General features: G+C 45.1%; 1 pseudogene; it reads left to right on the forward strand.

Moving 5' to 3' along the window:
* Positions 1-5,002: 5,002 nt before the first annotated feature.
* Positions 5,003-17,876, forward strand: part of LOC102487086 (60S ribosomal protein L10a-like) — a 57,259-nt pseudogene continuing 44,385 nt past the window's right edge.

Consider the following 17,876-nt stretch of genomic DNA (forward strand, 5'->3'; position numbering starts at 1 on the left):
TGAGAAATCACCCCCCAGGGGGGATGGCCACGCCGCAATCCCTTCTCCTCCATTCTCCTCTCAGGATCTTGAGCACGCACACACACACACCTGGCATGAGTTTAAGCCACTGGGTCCGGGACTCGAACCGCGGTCGACTATGTGGGAGTCCAGCGACATAGCCATTACGCTAACTGCTGGTCCCAAGAATGAAGTGACTTCTGAGGTGGAGGTTGGTTGCATAAATTGGTTCAGTTTTTAAGAAGTCTTTAAACTGAGCACTGAAGTTTCACTTTTCCGTATATACACTTTACCAAAATGCTTAAATAAAACAAAAAAGTACATTCAGAGTGAAAACTGGTTTCTTGCGTCTCCATCCCCACCTTGTGGTCACAATGTGAACTACAACACCCTGTTGGGCTGGCTCTTGACTCCTACTGTGTGCTGAGTATGTGGGAAGCGGGTTAATTAGGGCTTCAGCTAAAGACTGAGACCAGCCTACTGACCGGTCCTCGCAGTCTCCAAAAAAATCTCTTTGGGGACTCGGAGTACAAAACAGCCCTCAAAATGAACTAAGAGTGCTACTTCCCCAAAGCAGATTGGAAGAGGTTAGCAACAAAGTCCCATCCTCCAGGGCCCAGCCACACTCAGGTCCCTCTCCTTTGTCCAGGGTTTACTGGTGCTGACTCCACTCCAGATCCAGCCATTGTAACACAGAGGAGAACATTCCTGTATCTAAATATCACTGAGCATGTGACTCGGGACAGGCCAATCAGTGCTGACATTCTGTAGGTGAGCGATTGGTTCAGGGACAGACATGTGACTAAGCCTGTCCAATCAGAGTGAGCCTTGGGACTTTTGCTGTGAATGCTAGGAGGAAACTGCTGAATGTCCTGCAAGGAGACAAGCTTCCAAAGCTCTTGACCTGTCTGCAAAAGGAAGCAACACTGATGAAGAGTAGCCAAGAATTGAGAGAGAGATACATGGGAGTCTGGTCTCATCTTCCATCTGTGGATCAATTCTTCCCGGAAACTATTGAGCTATGTGGGGAAAAGTCGGTTTTTTCCCTCCTCCTACTTTTCTTCTCCTTTTATTGCTCACTCTGTCTCTCTCTATTGTCAGAGGGTGTACGTGCTCACCAGAGAGACAGAGAGAGGGAGAAAGGGGGAATGCACCTAACGTGGTGTGGCCACATCACAATGCCTTCTCCTCCGTTTCTCCATCTTGCGATCTGGGGGCATATACACACGTGTACTCAGTGCGTTTTTCAAACTGCTGAGGAAGGAATTGGAATTGTAGTTGCCTGTGCAACTGTAGGGCCAGCCCTTCCTTTTCCTTCTTCCTCTTCTTTTTCTGTGTAAGGCCACTTTATCTGTATGTGTGTTTCCAATTTGCCTAAGGGCATGTGAACTCACTGGAGAGAGTGAGGTTGGGGAGTTGAGGAAGGGGGCAAGAAGGCACTGTCCCTGCCCCCATGGGGCATGGTCACACAGTGATCCCTTCTCCTCCATTTCTCTCTCCTTTCTGCCTGACATGTTTTTCTTTTTCTTTCTTTCTTTCTTTTTGAGAGTTTTTTTTTTTCCTCTAGGGCCTGTGAACTTGCCAGAAAGACAGAGAGAGCCAGAGAGACAGAAAGCAAGAAATCACCCCCAAGGAGGGATGACCATGCCGCAATCCCTTCTCCATTCTCCTCTCGGGATCTTGGGCACACACACACGTGCCCAGCGTGAGTTTAAGCCACCGGGTTCAGGACTCGAACCACAGTTGACTATGTGGGAATGCAGTGACACAGCCATTATGCTAAGTGCTGGTCCCACCGGGCATGTTTTTCAAGTTGCCAAGTCCATGACTCAACCCATGCAGTTGGCATATGGAATCCAGCCACCTTAGCTACCATGCCATGGGCTGGCCCTTTGTTTGTTTTTAAACCTGCAACTGAAGGAAGCCACCAGTGAGACGTGGCATGTGCTTCCAGAAGAACGAGCACTTGGATTGGTGGCTGCCTCCTGGCTCCCCTCGGAGGACAACGGTGGAAGATTGCGTTACCACCGTAACAAGTGTGCCCTGCCACCTTCCTGTTCCATTAAGATCGGGCTTGACCATGTACAATGAAAATGTCCCCCAAAGTTCATGCGTTGGACCCTTGATCCCCAGCGTGACAGTATTAAGAGGTGAGACAGGTGGCGTAGTGGCTCAGGTGCTGGACTCACTCATGGCTGACTGCAGTTTGAGTCCCGGACCTGGTGACTTGAAAATCATGCTGGATGTATGTGCGTTTGTGCTCAAAATCCTGAAAGAAGGCTGGAGAAGGGATCGTGGTGTGGCCATCCTCCCTGGGGGTGACTTCTCACTTTCCCTTTCTGTCTCTCTCTCTTTTCCTCTCTGGTGAGCGCATGCACCTTTTAGGGGAAAAGAACATGGCAAGACCACAGTGCCTGTGACCCAGGGCTGGCTGAAGCTGGCATGAGGACACGTTAGGGCTGCCTGTCTTTCTGTCTCTCTCACTTGTGGAAGAAAGAAATAAATGAACTTAAAAGAGAGATAGAGACAGAGAGAGGTGATTAGGTCATGGAGGCTCTGTCCCCATGAATGGATTCATGCCTTTAAGAGAGTGGTTTTGTTAGTGTAGGGGTGGGTTCCTTGTGGAAGGATGAATTGGGCTTCCCCCTTCGTTCTCGCTCTCTCTCTCTTGCTCTTTTCTCCTCTTCCAGGACAAGAAGGCCCTCACTGGATGTTGGTCCCTGGATCTGGGACTTCCCAGCCTCCAGAACCGTGATCCAATACATTTTGGTTCATTATGAATTCCCGAGTCTGGTTCTGTTCTAGCAACCCAACGTGCACTAAGATGTCACGTGACTCTTTCTGGCCAATGCCCATGTTAAAGTGACTCATTCTGAGGCCTGTTAGGGCATGGTAAGGCAGATCTTATTATGGGGCGGGAGGAGGCATGGCGATAGGCATGGACACCACTGCAGTGGGAGTGAAACGGCACTCACTTCCGAACACAGCAGGGGCTAGTGGGAGTGAATAGCCAAGCAGCAGGGTGGGAGTCAGTGGTAGGAAAACCACAGTGAGATGCCTCAGGGGTGAGGGGGGTTCTGGCAACGCCAACCTAAGAGGTTCTTGCTGAAGGCAGGCCAGCTAGCCACACCTCAGCTGGGGACTGAGGATCCCGATCAGAAACCGAGCACCTAAACGGACTCAGCAGAACTCTTGCTAAACTTGGACAGTGCAGAAATGGCCGCAGGCCAAAAGTCAAGGCCTCATGCAAAGAGCCCAGAGGGCACGAGCAATTTTGTCAAAGAGAGACTCGTTTTCTGGTGTCAACAGAAGCGGCACGCCTCACCCTTCCCAGCAGAAGCTGTCAGTACATAGTTACGAAAGCTCTTCCCCTCTGAGGAGGGCAGCGTCTCACTGCGGGGCTGTTCCTTTCAGCTGGGGCAGAGAGGACAGAGTTTGAGAAGTTTTTTCTTTTTTTTTTTTTTTGGGAGAGATTTTCACTGTAGGGCGCGTGCGCTCACCAGACAGACAGAGAGAGACATAGAGACAGAAAGCGAGAAATCACCCCCCAGGGGGGATGGTCACGCCACAATCCCTTCTCCTCCATTCTCCTCTTGGGATCTTGGGCACGCACGCACACGCGCCTGGTGTGAGTTTTAAGTCACCGGGTCCGGGACGCGAACCACGGTCGACTGTGTGGGAGTCCAGCGACATAGCCATTACACTATCTGCTGGTCCCGTGTAACTCTTTTTTTGTTTTTGTTTTTGCCCTTGCGTGAGTTTAAGCCACAGGGTCTGGGACTCGAACCATGGTCGACTACATGGGAATCCAGCAACATAGCCATTATGCCAACTGCTGGTTCCAGGAAAGAAACTCTTAAAATGGAAAAACCCAAAAGGATTATGAATGGGAACAAATGCCCTGTCTCCCCTCTCTTCTTTTGAAGCTTCAGTGATCTATTATGCTTTGTTTTTTTATTTTTATTTTTATTTTTTGGAGAGGTCTTTGCTATAGGGTGCATGCGCTCGCCAGAAAGACAGAGAGAGAGAGAGACAGAAAGTGAGAAATCACTCCCCAGGGGCGAATGGCCATGCCACAATCCCTTCTTCTTCATTCTCCTCTCGGGATCTTGGCATGCACGCACATGCGCCCAGCCTGAGTTTAAGCCCCCGGGTCCGGGATTTGAACTGCTGTCGACTAAACGGGAGCCCAGTAAGGTATGCATTATGCCATCTGCTGTTCCCATGCTTTGTTTTTTTCTGAGGACAAGGTTCAGATTGGAGTGCGTACACTTGGCTGACTTCTCGGGCTCTGAGTGTCTTCCCAAGGTCTGACTAGACGGCTGACATGCCCCCATTGCGTAAGGAAGATCAAGCGCCATCCTCCATGTGTCAGTGTCTGAAAAGACTGGAGCAGTTTGATGCCCTTTTATTATGTTTAAACTTCGCTCTTTGTGATGGAGTGCAGGCACACACAGGAAAGAGAGAGAGGGAAGGAGAGGAGCATCCTCCACAGGGTCTGGTCGGCCATGATCCCCATCTTCCAGTCCTCTAGCCAGCAGGCCCTGGGCACTCCCGGGAGAGCCGGCCAGCCTGCATGGGGATTCAAACCACAGTCACCACGCAGGGTCCACCGGCTTCTGCAGCATTAACGCTGTGCCAAGGAGCTGCCCTGGGTGCCCTCTACAGGATGGAAATGGAAGTTTGGGAGGAGCAAGTTCTGCCTCTGCTGGAGTAAGGGTTATGGGAACACCTAGGCAGGGACAGATGGCCTATCCAGCCAGCCCCTATGTGACTACCTGAGTTTCTCAATTTATCTTTGCCCTGTGTGATCATTTTGGTCGAATTTGTCTCCAGAGATTTTTTTTTTCAGACTATAAATCCAGACTCAACTTTGCTGAACCCTCCAAGCTGTTTCCTAATGCGCACGCATGCAGCTGAGGGTGGGCACGCCCTAGCTACGGGGCCACCTGCAGAGGCTGCGCTGACGGGCAGAGCTCCATAATTCGGTCTGCAGTATGCGATGGACATGACCCACAGGAGTGGACCAAACCAGCGATCTCCCAGCCTGCTGTATGGTTTCTTTTGTAAATTAGGTTTTTGCCAGAGGACACATGTGCTAACCAAACAGGAGAGAGACAAAGAGAGGGAAAGTGAGAAATCCCCCCAGGGATGGCCATGCTACAATCCCATCTCCTCCACTCTCCTCGCAGGATTTTGGGCACGCACGCATAAGTGCCCAGTGTGCGTTTCAAGCCACAGGGTCTGGGACTCAGGCCCTCCTGTGTGATCTTAGCTGTGAGAGCCTGGTCCCTGTTGTTGATGAGGGTTTAGTTATGAGCCTAAAATGCCTTTAGCAATGTAGGTAAGGAAGGTCTACTGGAAAAAATCCACTCTAGCAAGAAAGAGGTCACAGGTCTGTAAGGATGCCAGTGTCTGAGTGACAGGAGGACGGGGTCTGGCCTCCTGTCCTGTTCTTGCCACCTCCTAGCTGTGTGACTTTGGAAACGTCTTCCGGCTTTTCTTTGTCAGTTTCCTCAACTCCAAAATATTTGCGACATAGCCTTTGTCAAAGGGCTAGTGAAGGATTCAGCGAAGTAATGCGTGGAAATGGGTCCGGAAAGCACGGTTTAGGTTTAGGTTTAGGTTTGGGTTTCCTCAAATCGAGGGTGGCTCTTCGGCTTTCATAGGCAGGTCAGAATGCAGGACCACAGCGGGTACAGAGCTGACGGGGGTAATGGGAACCCACGGTCAAGATTACTACCTAGGAATTAGCGGACTCGGTGGCAGCTGGCCGGAGGTGAGAATTGAGAGGGTTGCTTGCATCAGGACGGGGCAGCTGTGACGTCCTCCTCTGCCCCGCTGACACTTGACGCCAGCAGTTGAAGACCTCCTCGAACCCACGGTCCTCCATGTCCTGCTTCTTGCCCCGGCTGGTTCTGTAGAACCGGAGATGCCCCATGACTATCCTGAGGCAATGGCTCGATCTGGCTATAATGTGTCTGGGAGAAGATCTTCTGGGGTTGATTCTATTTGGGGTCCTCTGCATTTCTTGGGACTGGATCTTTGAATGCCTCTCTAGGTTTGGAAAGTTTCCTTCCAAGATTTCATGGAATAGATTAGCAATGCCCTTATGAGTCTCTTCACTTTCTGGAATACCAATTATCGGGATGTTTGGATGTTTAATGGTATCTAGTATTTCTCGTATATTATTCTCAATTTGGGGGGCTATTTGCTCAGTCTTCAAGGTGGATTTTTCTAGGCCAGCAATTTTGTCTTCTACATCTGAGATCTGACCCTCGTATGATCTAGTCTGCTTTTAATACTTTCAAGGGAGGTTTTGATTTCCTATATTACAACCTTCATCTCTAACAGCTCCGTTTGATTCTTTTTTATGGTGTGAATTTCCTCTTTCAGATCATGCAGGAACTTCCTCACCTCCTGGAAATTGCCGGCTCTTTCTCCTGTGTATTCTGGACTTCGTTGTCTCTCGTCTCTTGCATCTCTGTTAGCTTTGTCACTCTGAATATTCTAAATTCTTTATCTGACATTGCCATGAGCTCCATTGTACTGTCTGTGGATGAAGAGGAGCTATTCTTTTCCCTTGGAGGAGAGGTATTTTCTTGCTTTCTCATATTTGTGCCCCTGCGGTGATTTCTGGTCATCTGATGGGTTGTGCATTTCTTCCTATTTCTTGAAGTTCCATCTGAGCGTTCAGAGGTGTTCTGGAGGAAGTGATCTGCAATCTCTCTTCTGTTCCGTTTTTCACTCTTTGTGCATCAGATTCAGTGGGAATTGAGAGGAATATTCTGATCCTAATAGTAATCAGATGTTTGGATACTGTTCACTTAGACCAGTCTAGACATTCAGTGCGTGGAGACTGAGCAGCCAAGGGATCAACTTAAAAGGAAAAGGAAAATAAAAGAGAAGAATAGGAAAGAAGAAAAAAAAGACAATAAAAAACATTGTATTTTGGGATCAGCAGTTAGCATAACGGCTATGTCGCTGGACTCCCACATAGTTGACTGCAGTTCAAGCCCCGGACCCAGTGGCTAAAACTCACACCGGGCACATGTGCATGCATGCCCAAGATCCCGAGAAGAGAATGGAGAAGGGATTGTGGTGTGGCCATTCCCCCTGGGGGATGATTTCTCGCTTTCTGTCTCTGTTTCTCTCTGTCTTTCTGGTGAGCGCATGCATGCTATAGCAAAAACCACTCAAAAATAAAAAGTTATATTTTAATTTTAAAAGGCAAAAAATGAAAACTGTGGCATGCGTGCACACCATGTGAAAACAATATTTCACAGCTGAAGTTCAGTGCCATCTCCTAAAAACACACATTTTTAATTGTGAGACTAATTAGTGAGGCTAATTCGCCCATCACACAACTCTGTGACTTCTAACATATTCAGAGTTGTACAACCATACCATACTGAATTATAGAACACATGGTTTTCAAAGTTCTGACAGAGGGCACACACGCTCACCAGAGAGAAACAGAGAGACAGAGGGAGAGAGAAAGGAGAAAGCAGCTCCATGGCAGAGGGTCACACCACAATCCCTCCACCTCCACCTCTCCCCCTGTCAGGATTTTACACATGAACACACACACCTGCTGTGTTTCTCAAGCCGCCAGGTCCAGGGCTCGAACTGCTGGGTTAGCTATGCGGAATCTGGCTACATTAGCCACTAGGCCACAGAACTGGTTCTCATAAAACAAAGCAAACAAATACAAAACGATACCAATAGGGTGTGAGTGTGTGAGAGAGCAAGCGAGAGAAAGAAAGCAAACATTCTAAATGGGATCTCATGCTTCAGGCCTCCCTCGAGCCCTCTCAGCCAGTCAGGATCACAGCTGACGTGCAACTGACTCAGGAACTGGACCTTACTCGTCATGGGCTTCCAGTATTGGAGAGCAGCTATTGCCGCTGTGTCACAGTGGCTGGGCCATTTACGCATTTTTTAAATTGAGTTCTTTCTCTTTTCCTTATTGCATATATATTCATTATAAATTCTTTTTTTAGAATTATTTTTTATGTTTGCCATAAGGCATGTGTGCTCACCAGAGACAGACAGAAAAGGAAAGTGAGAAATCATTCTCCAGGGGCCTGGCTATGCCACAACCCCTTCTCTTTCAATCACCTCTCGGGATTTTGGGCATGCATGCACAATGGCTATGCCACAACCCCTTCTCTTTCACATGCATGCACACACATTCAGGGTGATTTTCGTGCCACTGTGTCCAGGACCTGAACCACAGAGTGGGCCATGCAGGATTCAGGCACCTTAACCACCATGCCACTTGCTAACCCCCTTCATTATATAATCGGAATACTGGACTGTTATCAGATAATAATTAGCAAATATTTTCTCCCATTCTGAGAATTGTCTTTTTACTCTATTTTTCTTTTCTTTTGTATAATTGATGTTTTATTTTTTCCCAGAGGAAAGACAGTTCTTCAGTCCTTAAAGACTCGGCTCCTCACATGGGCTTTGGTGGAGGGCGAGGGGCAGCACCTGCAGGTCTAAATCGGGGTGGGGTGTTTGGTCCTTGCGAGCTTCACGAGATCGGTTCCTGACTACCTTGGTATGAATGGTGCAACTCACACAGTAATGCAGCTTCCCGTACAGCTTGGCGAGCGCATAGGCATCGGAGACACTTGCTTCGGAGATGCGCCCGCGGCTTCCACTGTGTTCCGGACGACGAACTTCCTAACAGCCTTGTCCTTGGACACGCATCAGGCGCAGTTCGTGCAGCGGACAGGCTGCACATGGCCACCGCCCTTTTCGGCACGGCCCTTGTTCCTTCTTTGTCATCTCAGAAGCGAGGCCGCGAGAGCTCTTTTCACTCTTTTGATAGTGTCCTTAGATGCACTAAAGTTTTGATGAAATGAAGTTGTTTTTTTTTCTTTTTATTACTATGTTATGATTCTGTTGTCTCAGCCTCCTGAGTAGCTGAGACTGCAGGTGCATGCCCCTGTGTCTAGCTTTTGGGATAAGGCAGGAATTGAACCCCAGGTAGCAGTGTCTACCAGTGCATGCTACTGCAACTGGGCTTCTGTTTTGTTGTTGTTGTTGCTTGTGCTTTTGGTGTCATATCTAAGAAACCATTGATGGTTCTGAGGGGCTAGGGTTCGGACCGCATGGTCAGCCATGTGGAATCCAGCTTCCTTAACCACCAGGCCACAGAGCTAGCCCCATCATTGTTTTGAGTGGACTCCTGCTTTTATATATAAATGTGTGTACTTAGCTCACTGTAAAACAGTATGGCATGTTTCACTTGGAGCCCGCATACGTCTTGTGTTTACTGCACCTTTTCACAGAGTATCCACGTCTCGCTTGCAGCCCACATGCATCTTGTGTTTACTGCACCTTTTCACAGAGTATGAGTCGTGTCAATTCTTATTTGTTAGAATTCACCCGTGAAAACCATCTGGTTTGGGGCTTTTCGAGGATAGGGATTAATTTATATAAATTTAGTCATTTTACCTTAAAGAATTATTTTAATTTTATTATTCTTATTATTTTAAATTTGGTTAAAGTGAGACAGAGAGAGTAGAGGGAAAGTGAGAAAACCAGCCACCAGGTCTGGGATTCAAACTGAAGTCAACCATATGGGAGTCCAGTGCCTTAACCACCACACCACCTGCTGGCTCCCATTTTACTTGTTATAGGTCCCTTAAGACTTTCTAATTCTCCCTGGCCCTATTTAGGTAATTTTGTCTCTAGGAACTTGTTCATGTCATCAATGTTATCTAGCTTATTGGCATTTAATTCTTGTATAATCTATTTTATTTTCATAAGGTCAGTACCCTTATCTGGGGCAAAGTCTAAAGATGCTCCTGCCCCAGCCTGTGCAGTTGGGTGCTGTTCTTTTAAGGGTAGGCTTTGCTTGTGCCCCTTGAGATGCTGTCCTCCTCTTGAAAAGGTGCATCTGGAGGCCACCCCGAGCTCTGTGTCCTCTTGCGTCTCTCTGACCTTCCCAAGTCTTTGTTCAATGTTTATCATTAGCTTGTGGGTTGGCATTTGTTTCTGATTTCCTTGTTGCCTTCCATGGATTGTGGAGAAAAGTGGAAATGCCACCTTCAAGCTTCTATACCCTGGGGGCAGTGGGAGAGGCATTCCTCAGTCCAATCCCCGGCCTTCCAAGGCAGAATTTCCAAATGTGGCTCCCAATTCTTTTTGTGGAAGCTCTTCAAGTATAAGGCCAAGTTTAACAGTCACTGAACTACAATTCCTGTTATCTATTTAAGTCTTATTTTCTCTTTCACTATTTAATTGGAAAACAATCCTTTAAGAATTAGAATCATTCTTAAGTATTTAGTGAGTATACTGGTTTTGGTGCTACCGAAACAAATTACCATGAATATAGTGACGCAAATCAACAAAAATCTATTATCGTATTTTTCTGGAGGTCTGAAATCTAAGACCAGACGTCAGCAGGTCTGGGTTCCTTCTAGAGAGTTCAGGCGTACCTTAGTCCATTTTCTAGTGCTGTAACAGAAATGACCTATTAACAGGAGACGTTACAACAGATACCTTGTAAGTAAAAAGCAGTATAAGGAACTATAATGAACAATTATATGCCAAACAAGTTGTATAATACGATGATAGATTCCTGGAAACAAACTGTACCAAAACTGAATCAAGAAGAAATAGGAAATATGAACAGACCGATAATAAATAAGGTTACAGAGTTAGTATCCAAACTGTGCAACAAAGAAAAACCCATGATCCGATGGCTTCACCAGCGAATTCTACTAAACATTCAGAGAAGAATATCACTTCCCCTCAACCTCCTGCAAAAATAGAAAAGATCCCTTTCAAATTCCTATTGTAAGGTCAGCCTAACCCTCATTCCACGACCAAAGAGACCATGAGAAAAACTACAGGCCAATATCCTGACGAATGTCGATGCAGAAGTCTTCAGTAAAATACTAGCAAGCCAAATTCAATAGCCCATTAAAAGGGTCATAGACCGTTACCAGGTAAGACGTATACCTAGGATGTAAGGATGGTTCAACATAAGCAACGTAATCAACGGCATGCAGCACATTAACAAAGTGACAGGATGACAAACCGTGTGATTATCTCGACAGATGCAGACAAAGCATTTGACAAAGTTCCACATGTATTGGGCTGGCCTTGTGGTGCAATGTTTAAGTATTGCACACAGCGAGACAGATCTCATATGGCTTACCACGGTTCAAGTCCTGGCCCCAATGGTTGAAATGCTGGGTGCATGTGTATGCAGGCCCAAAATACAGATGGGAAGGAGAAATGGAGGAAAGAGATTGCAGCGTGATCACACCTAACTGGGGGAGAAGGGGTGCTTTCTCTCTCTTACAAGTGCAATTGGCCTCTGGCAATAAAAATAGAGTAAGTTGGGGCAAGCAGGTGGTCTGCTGGTTAAGGTACTGGGCTCCCACATAACTGACTATGGTTCAAGTCCCAGACCTGGTGGCTTGCTTTCTCATTTTCCCTCTCTTTTTCTGTCTCTCTCTGGTGAGCACATGTGCCCTTAAGCAAATTGATAATAATAATAAATAAGAGTAAATAAATCTTAAAAAACAAGTTTAGTCAAAAAATAAGTTTAAGCATTAGATAAAATGTTTAACAAAATAGATATAAAAAGAATGAATTTCGGGACCAGCAGTTAGTGTAACGGCTATGTCGCTGGACTCCCACATGGTAGACCAGGGTTCGTGTCTCGGATCAGGTGGCTTAAAACTTATGCCGGGCGCGTGTGTGTGCGTGCCCAAGATCCCGAGAGGAGAATGGAGGAGAAGGGATTGCGACGTGGCCATCCCCCCTGGGGGGTGATTTCTTGCTTTCTGTCTCTCTGTCTCTCTCTGTCTTTCTGGCGAGCGCATGTGCCATATAGCAAAAAACTATCCAAAAAAAAAAAAAGAGGATGAATTTCAACACAATAAGGGCCATATATGAAAGGCCTCTAGCTAATATTATAATCAATCAAGAAAAATGTAATGTTTCCTCTAAGATCTGGTACAAGGGAAGGAGGCCTCTCTAGCCACTACTTTTCAACATAAAAGTGGAAGTCCTAACCAGAGCAATAAGATAAGAAAAGGAAATAAAGATACACAAATAAGAAAGGAAGAAGTAAAATTATTTCTGTGTGCAAAGAGCATAATTATATGTAGAAAACCCTAGGGACTTAATGACAACAACAACCAAAAAAACTGTTAGAACTAATGAACAAATTTACTTAATTTGCAGGATACAAAGCAAGCATAAACAAGACACAAATCAGTTATATTTCCTTACACAATGAATTATCCATAAAGGAAATTAAGAAACAATCTCATTTACAATAGCAACATAAAGAATAAAATATTGGGGGGACCAGCAGTTAGTGTAATGGCTATGTCACTGAAATCCCATGTAGTTGACCGCGGTTCGAGTCCCGGACCCGGCAGCTTAAACTCACTCTGGGTGCGTGTGCGTGCGTGCCCAAGATCCTGAGAGGAGAATGCAGGAGAAGGGATTATGGCATGGCCATCCCCCTTGGGAGGTTGATTTCTTGCTTTCTGTCTGTCTGTCTCTGTCTTTCTGGCGAGCGCACGTGCCTTATAGCAAAAAAACAAAAACAAAAACAAAAACAAAAAACCTCTCCAAAAAGAGAGAAAAAAAAAAAGAATGAAATATTGGGGTCCCCATGGTGATTAAGGCACTAGGCTCTCACATGGCCTACCACAGCTCGAGTCCTGGGCCTGGTGACATGAAAATCATGCTGGGTGCATGTGTGTACATGCCCAAAATCTCAAGAGGAGAATGAAGGAGGAGGGAGTTTTAGCATGACCATCCCCCAGGGGGTGATTTCTCACTTTCCCTCTCACTGTCTCTGTCTCTCTCTGGTAAGAACACACACCCTATGACAATAACCTTAAAAATAAATAAATAAAATACTTAGTAATACACTTAACCAAAGAGGTGAAAGACTTCTACAGTAAAACTTGTAACACAGTCATGAAGGACGTAAGAAGACACACACAGAAAACGCAAGTATATCTCATGTTCATGCATAGGAAGAATCAATATTGTTTTTGCCATAGGGCGGGCGCCACCACGCCCCGGAAGAATCAATATTGGTAAAGTGTTCATACTACCTAAAGTGCTATGCAGATTTAATGCATTTCCTAGCAAAATGTCAATGGCATTCTTTATAGAAAAAAGTTCTAAAATTCATATGGAGCCTAAAGAAATGCAATCCAAAGCCATGTTGAGCAAGAACAACAAAGCTGGAGGCATCATAATTCCTAATTTCAAAATATATGAAAAGGCCAATAGGTGGCATGGAGGCTAAGGTAGCTGGATCTCACATGGCCAACTATGTGGTTTGAGTCCCAGACCCAGCGGCTTGAAAAACATGCTGTGTGTGTGTGTGTGTGTGTGTGTGTGTGTGTGTGTGTGTGCATGCATGCCCACATCCTCAGAGGAGAATGAGGAGAAGGGTTGTGGCATGGTGATCCCCCTGAGGGCTGATTTCTCACTTTCTCTCCCTCTCTCTTCAGTGGGCACACACCCTATAGCAAAAACTAAATATAAGTGTACACACACACACATATGTTGTTACCAGCAAAACAAGTAACTAGGGGTTCGAGTCCCGGACCCGGCAGTTTAAACTCACTCTGGGTGCGTGTGCGTGCGTGCCCAAGATCCTGAGAGGAGAATGCAGGAGAAGGGATTATGGCATGGCCATCCCCCTTGGGAGGTTGATTTCTTGCTTTCTGTCTGTCTGTCTCTGTCTTTCTGGCGAGCGCACGTGCCTTATAGCAAAAAAACAAAAACAAAAACAAAAACAAAAAACCTCTCCAAAAAGAGAGAAAAAAAAAAAGAATGAAATATTGGGGTCCCCATGGTGATTAAGGCACTAGGCTCTCACATGGCCTACCACAGCTCGAGTCCTGGGCCTGGTGACATGAAAATCATGCTGGGTGCATGTGTGTACATGCCCAAAATCTCAAGAGGAGAATGAAGGGAGAGGGAGTTGTAGCATGACCATCCCCCAGGGGGTGATTTCTCACTTTCCCTCTCACTGTCTCTGTCTCTCTCTGGTAAGAACACACACCCTATGACAATAACCTTAAAAATAAATAAATAAAATACTTAGTAATACACTTAACCAAAGAGGTGAAAGACTTCTACAGTAAAACTTGTAACACAGTCATGAAGGACGTAAGAAGACACACACAGAAAACGCAAGTATATCTCATGTTCATGCATAGGAAGAATCAATATTGTTTTTGCCATAGGGCGGGCGCCACCACGCCCCGGAAGAATCAATATTGGTAAAGTGTTCATACTACCTAAAGTGCTATGCAGATTTAATGCATTTCCTAGCAAAATGTCAATGGCATTCTTTATAGAAAAAAGTTCTAAAATTCATATGGAGCCTAAAGAAATGCAATCCAAAGCCATGTTGAGCAAGAACAACAAAGCTGGAGGCATCATAATTCCTAATTTCAAAATATATGAAAAGGCCAATAGGTGGCATGGAGGCTAAGGTAGCTGGATCTCACATGGCCAACTATGTGGTTTGAGTCCCAGACCCAGCGGCTTGAAAAACATGCTGTGTGTGTGTGTGTGTGTGTGTGTGTGTGTGTGTGTGTGCATGCCCACATCCTCAGAGGAGAATGAGGAGAAGGGTTGTGGCATGGTGATCCCCCTGAGGGCTGATTTCTCACTTTCTCTCCCTCTCTCTTCAGTGGGCACACACCCTATAGCAAAAACTAAATATAAGTGTACACACACACACATATGTTGTTACCAGCAAAACAAGTAACTAGGGAAAAAATCGAGCATAAGAGAAGGCAGTTAATGGATTAATTGAAGGAGAAAAAGATATAGGGGCATATGGAAAATGAATCATAAAAAATAATCATTTTAGTTACTTTTATAAATGATTTAAGGCAGAGATGAGCAGAGAATGGAGTTTTAAAACTCCACATGATCCAACTATATGCTGTTTATAACTCACTTTTTTATTTTTGAAGTTTAATGATTTATTCCATGAGCAAGAGAGAGGCATTCCCCAAGGATCCTCATGCTGTAACCCACCCTAGCTTCAGCCTGTCCAGATCATAGTCACAGACACGTGGGCTCAGTGTGCACAGAAAGGTGCCAGGGGAAAGGAAAATAGAGGCTTTCTGTCTGGCCAGGATGCCACTCACTGCCTCACTCCCCACCCGACCAGGTGAAGCAAGGGCGGAGGGGTCTGCAGCACGGTCTGAGTCACTCACCACCCTCGCTATGCCAGTCGCTTTGGAGAGAGGATTTAGTTGGAGAGAGGAAGGTAGAGGTTTTCCATCTGATCGGCATGCTACTTGCTGGAGCATGGGAGGAGGGTGTCTGAAGCCCAGCTTCTGAATCACTCGCTGCTCCACCCCACGCCAGTCTCATCAGAGAGAAGTCTCTTTGGAGAGAGGCAGGTAGGCTTTCCATTTGGTCCACATGCTACTCACAACGCCATTCCTCGCCAGACCTGTCGGAGCATGGGAGGAGGAGGTCTTGCCATTTTTAGAATTTTTGTTTGTTTTTGGTCTTTGATTTTTACCAATGTGTCTATTACGTGCTTTGGGAAGGGTCGTCTCATATTGAGACTATTCGGTGTTTGTATTTCTTGGATCTGGATGTCTGTGCATCTCTCTAGATTTGAAAGATTTCAGAAGATATTTTGTGGAAGAGATTTTCTATTCCTGTCTATCTCTGTCTCTTCACCTTCTGGAGTACCCAATACGCAGATACTCGGCTGCTTGATGGTGTCTAGAATTTCCTGTACTGCTTTCATTTTTAGTGGTTATTTTCCCATTCTTTTCGGTGGCTTAGACTAAATCAGAAGTTTTGGCTTCGAGATCAGAGATTCTTCTGAATGGTCTAATATACCATTAATACTTTTTAAAAAAAGACTTATGTTATTTAACTCTATTTTATTTATTTATTTTAATTTAACCAGAGAGGGGCAGAGTGAGAGAGTGAGAATGGGGGATGGAGGAGTGACAAAGCCAGCTGCCAGGTCTGGGACTTGAACCGCGGTCAGCCATGTAGGAGTCCAGTGCCCTTAACCACCATGCCACCTGCCAGCCCCCATGAGTACTTTTGAAGGATTTTGATTTCCTGTATTGTACTGTTCACCGTTAGAAGTCCTGGCCGACTCTCCCTTAGGGTATCTATCTCCAGGAAAGTCCTCCTTCAACTCACAGAATTATTTCCTCATCTCCTGGAGTGGTTGTCCATTTTCTCTTGCATCTCATTGGGTTTTGTTTTTTTCTTTTTTTAATTTATTTTTTACATTTCCACAATCAATTACTTTACATGTCAAAAAAATTTAATTCTGGGAACCAGCAGTTAGCGTAATGGCTATGTCGCTGGACTCCCACGTAGTCGACCACGGTTCACGTCCTGGACCCGGTGGCTTAAAACTCACACCGGGCGCGTGTGCGTGTGTGCCCAAGATCCCGAGAGGAGAATGGAGGAGAAGGGATTGCGGCGTGACCATCCCCCTGGGGGGGTGATTTCTCGCTTTCTGTCTCTATGTCTCTCTCTGTCTGTCTGGCGAGTGCACGTACCCTATAGCAAAAACCTCTCAAAAAAATTTTTTTAATTCATACTCTATAGTTCTTGACAGTTAATAAACAACTTTCAAATTTTCAAAATACTGAATTTTAAAGATAATGTTTAAAATATTTCTTATAATTTTGTATAATTTTGTTTGTGACTCTATAACAACAGAAACAGTATAGTTTTAAATATTTTTGATTAAATATTTACATGTCAAGTACTCAAGTTCTTGAAAAGCAACTACCCAGCACAGTAGCCACACATAAACCTTCTCAATTCAGCCCTGCCCAAGTACTCTGTGAATATGCCATCTGCTAGCAAAGAGCAGTCTTTTATTCTTCCTTCAACGTCTTTCTCAAGATAATCCTCTGGTGTGGTTGTTCTTTTGCAATCTCTGCTGATTACAATGCTGGGCTGGAAAAGTCCGGGTTATTTTATGTTATAAACACTTTCACATAGCTTCTCTAATCCTCTCTGCCAGGCAGAACTATTTATGGTGCCAGGCCATCTTTCTATGAGCTTCTGTTGGCTTACTTGAGATCCACCTTAGTTCCATAGTTTTCTGATTAATCTTCAGGTATGACATTCCAGTCAAAGCCCTGTCCAATAGTGAGTATTTCCAATTTCTGAATCAATGCAACAAACATTATTGAACTTATGCAAATAAACCTTCTGCCACAAAATAAGAATATTCCCAAATATTTTCTAATTCCAGAGGAGTCAGGAAGAAAGAAAAGTTAATGTTTCCATTTAAAGAAACAAACAAGAAAAATATTTTAACATATTGTTGAACCTATCAACAACTCAAAAGAAAGTAAACTGTTTAAATTGGGAAAATAAAACATATTTTAAAAAATCAGTAATGTTTCACTCAAAAGTCATAAAATTCTCTTTCGCCAGTTCAGTCTTATGTTCAAACTCTCTTCTGTTGAACATGAGTGTTGCTGTGGTTCAATCTTTCCGTTTAAATCCTGGAAGTTGACATTCTACGTTGTTATTGATGTTTCTTGTTCCTAGCATTAAATTGGTCATTTTCTTGGTTGCCTTTTGTTTTCTTATTTCTGTATGTGTCTTTAGTTTTCCTGGTGGAGCACTCCTTTCAGAACTTCTGAAGAGTGGGTCTGCTACTGGCAAATTCTTTCAGGTCTTGTTTATCAGAGAATTTTTTTTTTCTTTTCTTTTTTTTTTGAGAGGTTTTTGCTATAGGGCGCGTGCGCTCCCCAGACAGAGAGAGAGACAGAGAGATAGAAAGCAAGAAATCACCCCCCAAGGGGGATGGCCACGCTGCAATCCCTTCTCCTCCATTCTCCTCTCGGGAT

The sequence above is a fragment of the Tupaia chinensis genome, unplaced genomic scaffold (genome assembly GCF_000334495.1).
Source record: "Tupaia chinensis unplaced genomic scaffold, TupChi_1.0 Scaffold138725_1, whole genome shotgun sequence".
Classification (NCBI taxonomy): Eukaryota; Metazoa; Chordata; class Mammalia; order Scandentia; family Tupaiidae; genus Tupaia; species Tupaia belangeri.